Raw genomic sequence first — 6,817 nt, 5'->3', positions numbered from 1 at the left:
GCATTTACGAGAGTTTGAAGAAGTGTGCAACACATATAATGATCTGAATTGTAACATGAACACCATTCGACTTAAGCTTTTTCCTTTTTCTTTAAAAGATAAAGCTAAAACTTGGCTACAAAATCTTAGATCGGGATCCATTCGAACTTGGGATGAATTGCAACAACAATTTTTGAAAAAAAATTTTCCATCTCAAATAACAAATTCTTTCAAAAGGCAAATCATCACTTTCACTCAAAAACAAGGAGAAACTTTTTATCAGTGTTGGGATAGATATAAAGAATTGCTTAATCTTTGTCCACATCATGGTTTTGAAATTTGGAGAGTTGTTTCTCATGTTTATGAAGGCTTAACACCTAAAGATAGGCAAATGGTTGAATTTATGTACAATGAAACATTTTAAGATAAAGATCCAAATGAGACAATTGAGTATCTCGATTCATTAGCTGAAAATGCTCAAAATTGGGACACTATAGGTACAATCGAACCATCTAATAAGATTCAATCTCCTACATCTGGTGGAGGTATGTACACTCTCAAAGATGAACATGATCTTCAAGCTAGATTTACCTCTTTGGCAAGAAAAGTTGAGGCACTTGAATTGAAAAAGAATGGTCAATTAAAATCTGTTCAAGAAATTGCATGTCACATCTGTGATACAAGTGATCATTCTACAAAAGATTGTTCCACTTTGCCTTCTTTTAAAGAATGTCTCCATGAACAAGCCAATGTTTTAAACAATCTCAAAAGGCCAAATTTTGAACCATTTTCTCAAAGTTACAATCCAGGTTTGCGAAATCATCCAAATTTTAGTTGGAGGAATGATAATGCTGCACAATTTTCACAACCACATTTCCAAAATCAACAAAATTTTCAAAATTATGCACCTTATGTTCCTCCACCTAAAAGGAATTTGGAAGATATATTGAATTCTTTCATTGCAAAGCAAGAGTCTATCAATACTCAAACTGCTCAAACCATGACAGATTTGAAAGATACTCTTGCTAAATTTGCATCTGCACTTAATGTTCATGAAAAAGGTAAATTTCCTTCACAACCTCTGCCTAATCCCAAGGATCATCATTCACAAACTGGAACTTCTGGAACTCAACCGATGGATCAGGTAAAATCTGTTATTACCCTTCGAAGTGGTAAGGTTGTGGAAAAATCCATTCTTGAACCTTGTGAAGATGATGATAAATCAACTCCAAAGGGTAAGGAAGTGGAACCCATAACTTGCGAAGAGGAGGTTCAACAGACAGTGTCACCACCATTCCCTCATGCATTGAAAAATACAAAAAAATCAAATTTGAATTCTGATATATATGATATTTTTAAACAAGTAAAAGTTAATATTCCTTTATTAGATGCAATAAAACAGGTACCATCATATGCCAAATTTTTGAAAGACTTGTGCACTGTGAAAAGAAAATTGAATGTGAAAAAGAAAGCATTTTTAGCCGAACAAGTAAGTGCAATCATTCAAAATAATAATGCTTTGAAATACAAAGACCCTGGTTGTCCTACTATTTCTTGTATTATTGGAGAACGAAAGATTAAAAAAGCCTTGCTTGACCTTGGAGCTAGTGTGAATTTACTTCCATATTCAGTTTATCAAGAACTCAATCTAGGCGAGTTAAAACCTACTTCGGTAACACTTTTACTTGCTGATAGATCTGTTAAAGTGCCAAGAGGTATGGTAGAAGACGTGTTGGTCCAAGTTGATAACTTTGTATATCCTGTCGATTTCATAGTTTTAGATACACAACCTATCGAAGCTTGTAATGCAATTCCTGTAATTTTAGGTCGTCCATTTTTAGCAACTTCTAATGCTCTTATAAATTGCAGGAATGGAATAATGAAGTTGTCATTTGGTAACATGACCTTGGAGCTTAATGTGTTTAATCTTTGTAAGCAACCACATGACAAAGGAGATGAAAGTGAAGATGAAAATCTTATTGAAACTCTTGTGGAAGAAAACATTCAAGAAGGGAGTACTCGTGATCAATTAGATATTTGTTCAATTGAAACTGTTAAAGAAAATATTGAAATTGATCTTGATGATTTTATCAGGTATCACTCGTTACCAGGATCAGAGAAAGAATTTGATGCAAAATATGAGAACAAAGTTGAACCACCCATATTGGAGTTAAAACCCTTGCCAGAAGAATTGAAATATGCATTTCTTGGAGAAGATGAAACATATCCGGTGGTAATTTCTTCCAAACTAGCAAGTGATGAAGAAGGTAAATTAGTTGATATGCTTAAAAGACATAAAAATGCAATTGGTTGGACACTAAAAGATCTCAAGGGCATTAATCCACTAATTTGCACTCACAAAATTCACTTAGAAGAAAATGCAAAAACATCTCAACAACCACAAAGGAGATTAAATCCACACATGAAAGATGTTGTGAAAACTGAAGTTCTCAAACTACTTGATGTTGGGATTATCTACCCTATTTCTGATAGTAAGTGGGTAAGCCCAACACAAGTAGTTCCGAAAAAATCTGGCATCACAGTGATAAAAAATGAAAAAGGTGAATTGTTAACAAGTCGAGTCCCATCTAGTTGGCGGATGTGTATTGATTATAGAAAATTAAATGACGCCACTAGAAAAGATCATTTTCCATTACCATTTTTGGATCAAATTTTAGAAAGAGTAGCAGGTCATCCATACTACTGTTTTCTTGATGGATATTCAGGTTATTATCAAATTCCCATTGCACTCGAAGATCAAGATAAAACTACATTCACATGTCCTTTTGGAACATTTGCATTTAGAAGGATGCCATTTGGATTATGCAATGCCCCAGCAACATTTCAAAGATGTATGCTAAGCATTTTTTGCGACATGGTTGAAAATTGTTTGGAAATTTTCATGGATGATTTAACTGTCTTTGGAAATACATTTGATAATTGTCTTGAAAATTTGGAAAAAGTTTTAAAAAGATGCGAGGAAAAAGGTCTTATTTTAAATTGGGAAAATTGTCATTACATGATTACTTCTGGAATTGTTTTGGGACATGTTGTGTCATCTCATGGAATTGAAGTTGATAAAGCAAAAGTTGATGTCATTGCCAATTTACCCCCTCCAAAAACCATTAAAGAAATTCGCTCATTTTTGGGACATGCTGGATTTTATAGGAGGTTTATAAAGGACTTTAGTTTAATCTCTAAACCCTTTTATAACCTCTTAACAAAAGACAGTGCATTTGAGTGGACTCAAGAATGTCAAAATGCTTTTGATAAAATCATTCGACATTTAACATCAGCTCCTATCATGCAACCTCCTGATTGGTATTTACCATTTGAAATCATGTGCGATGCAAGTGATTATGCAGTCGGTGCAGTATTGGGTCAAAGAAGAAACGGTAAGCCTTATGTGATATATTATGCAAGTAAAATTTTAAACAATGCTCAAATGAATTACTCCACAACTGAAAAAGAACTACTTGCTGTAATATTTGCATTAGATAAATTTCGTTCTTATTTGATTGGATCAACAACTATCGTGTTTGCTGATCATTCTGCTATTAGATATTTGTTGACCAAACAGGATGCAAAGCCACGACTGATACGATGGATTTTGTTGCTCCAAGAATTTGACATTGTGATCAAAGATAAAAAAAAGAACCGAGAATGTCGTTGCCGATCATTTATCGAGACTATTAACATGATCATCTATTGAAATGACACCAATTAACGATAATTTTCCTGATGAACATCTATTTTCAGTTACTACTACACCTTGGTTTGCTAACATAGTAAATTTTCTTGTGACAGGAAAAATGCCACCGCAATGGAGTTCTCAAGATAAAAGAAAATTTTTGAATGAGGTAAAAAACTTTTATTGGGATGATCCGTATCTGTTCAAGTATTGTTCGGATCAAATTTTTCGACGTTGCATACCCGACAATGAGGTAAGTAGTGTAATTAAATTTTGTCATTCAGAAGCATGAGGAGGACATTTTTCTTCAAAGAAAACAGTTGCAAAAATCCTGCAGTGTGGATTTTATTGGCCCACTTTGTTTAAAGACACCCACGAAATCTGCAAGATTTGTGAAAATTGTCGAAAATTGGGTGCGATTTCAAAAAAAAACATGATGCCTTTGAATCCTATTATTGAAATTGAAATCTTTGATTGTTGGGGAATAGATTTTATGGGACCTTTTCCACCGTCGTTTGGATACTTGTATATTTTAGTTGAAGTTGATTATGTTTCCAAATGGATAGAGGCAATTCCATGTCGAACAAATGATCATAAAATCGTCATCAAATTTTTAAAAGAAAATATTTTTAGTAGATTTGGAATTCCTCGAGCCATGATAAGTGATGGGGGAACTCACTTTGTTAATAAACCATTTGCTTCATTAATGAAAAAATATGGTATTACTCACAAAGTAACTACTCCTTATCATCCTCAAACAAATGGACAAGTTGAATTAGCTAATAGGGAGATAAANTTGGGCGATCAAAACTTTAAATTCAAGCATGGATGATGCCAACAAATTGCGTAAATTGCAACTTAATGAACTTGATGAACTTAGAAATGACGCGTATGAGAATTCAAGGATTTATAAAGAAAAAATCAAATCATTTCATGATAAAACAATTCTTAGAAAATCTTTTGAGATTGGTAAAAGAGTTTTGCTTTATAATTCTCGACTTCACATATTCCCAGGAAAATTACGATCAAGATGGACATGCCCATATGTTATAAAGCATGTGTATACTTATGGAGCTGTGGATATTGAAAATCCTAAAAATGGTGATGTTTTTAAAGTGAATGGACAAAGGCTTAAACCATTTTTGGAAAATGAAATCTTTCAAGAAGAGTTTATTTTCCTTTCTGATCCTTGATTTTTTTTTTGTGTTGCATTTAATTTTGTTTGTTTTTATTTCAGGTTTCTTTAATCTTTTTATTTTCCAGGTTAAATGGCGGATAACGGTACTCCGTGACTCTCATAGTCGGTTTAATCAGTTTTCCATAATTGCTGATACAAAAATAAAAAAAAAATCATTTCTTTTCTTTTCAAAATGGATGAAATTCTCTCAAAAATTTGTAAATATTTTTCCTCTGATTCTGAAAATGTTCTAAGAAAAATTTATGCAGGAAGATGTGAAAGATTGAGATTGCTAATGCAAAAAGAAATTCCAGAAGATATTCCTCTTGTAATAGAAGCTAAGGTCCGATTATGAGGAGAAGTTCCACAATCATTGCTCATTCGGTATTTGCCTGGATTAGGAAAAAACACTTATACGAAAAAACGAAGAGCCAAAAGTTTAGGGGTTTGTCATAAGTGTGCAAGATGGACTAGTGACAAACGATGCAGATCTTTGAGATGTGTTTCCAATAACAGAGAAGATAAAAGTGGTTTCATTATGAATGGGCTGAGTAAGGAGTCTTTAGATAACATCTTATTGACTCTTGAGACGCATTCTAGTGGACATGTGCATATTGAACTTCTCCGTTTATGGAAACAATTCCAAGATGAGCGTCATAGTCTTGGGAATCCGACTAAAAAAGACCCTATTTGCCAATTTATAAGAAAATTTGATGGGAAGCATGTCCTCAACTCATAGAAGGCGTTGAAGCCGTTTCTGGACGTAAAACCAGAGGAAAATTGTGAGCCACAATCACACTACTGTTTACATGCATGTGTGTCATTATTGTTTTTACTGTTTATTCTGTTTACAACTGTGACCCATAGTTTTGTCCTAATAACATATCACCCCTATAAAATCTCTCATCTTTCTCTCTATTTTCGCAGAAAAAAAAAGAGAAGAAAGTAAAAAAACATGGCTGGAACCCCTGCACAATCATTGAAAAATATTTGTGTATTTTGTGGGTCGAGTCCTTGAAAAAATGAAGTGTTTGTAGAAGTAGCGAATAATCTTGGAAAGATATTGGCTGAGAGAAAAATTCACTTGGTATATGGGAGAGGTAATATTGGGTTAATGGGATCTGTTTCAACATCTGCTCATCTTGGAGGTAGTCAGGTTTTGGGTATTATTCCTACAGCTTTAGCTGAAGGAAATATTACAGGTGTTACGATTGGTGAGGAATTAAAAGTTTCTTCTATGTATGAAAGAATCACAAAAATGATTGAAAATTCTGATGCTTTTATCGCACTACCAGGTGGTTTTGGTACATTAGAAGAAATTTTTCACACTGTTTCTTGGGCACAACTTAATATCCATAATAAACCTGTGGGCTTGTTGAATATCAATAATTATTATGACAGTTTGTTGACATTTCTTGATAAAGCTGTGGAACAGAATTTCATTTCAGAAAATTCACGACGGATGCTCATCTGTGCTTCGACTGCCGACCAATTAATTGATGATTTGGAAGCTTTTGTTCATAAGCCTGATCCGATGATAACAAAGATCAATTGGTCGCAATCAAGCAATAAGAAAAGGAAGTTGGATCATTGATTCAAAAGTCGTGGATTGGTTTGCGTTTGTTTCAGTTTGTTATCTTCAATAAAATTCAAGGTGATATCTCTTTCATTATGTACTCTTTATTAATAGTTATTTTGACATTAGGGACAATGTCATATTCTGATTGGGGGGAGAACAAACTTATAAAAAAATATTAAAAAAAAATAAAAAATATATATATTTAAAAAAATATATTATTTTAAAATAAAACCATGTTTATTGTTTGTATCTTAGTAATTTTTGCAAAAATATCATACATTACATGTTTGAAATGTTTAAATTAGAACATGTATTAATCTATGTAAGGATGTTTAAATTTTTATTTGAAAAAATGTCAATTTTAATATTCTGATCAATATAAAAATATGAT

This window comes from Primulina huaijiensis, chromosome 11, assembly GCF_012295235.1.
Source record: "Primulina huaijiensis isolate GDHJ02 chromosome 11, ASM1229523v2, whole genome shotgun sequence".
NCBI classification, from domain to species: domain Eukaryota; kingdom Viridiplantae; phylum Streptophyta; class Magnoliopsida; order Lamiales; family Gesneriaceae; genus Primulina; species Primulina huaijiensis.
The sequence above is the reverse complement of the archived record's forward strand: the minus strand, read 5'-3'. Positions refer to the sequence as shown.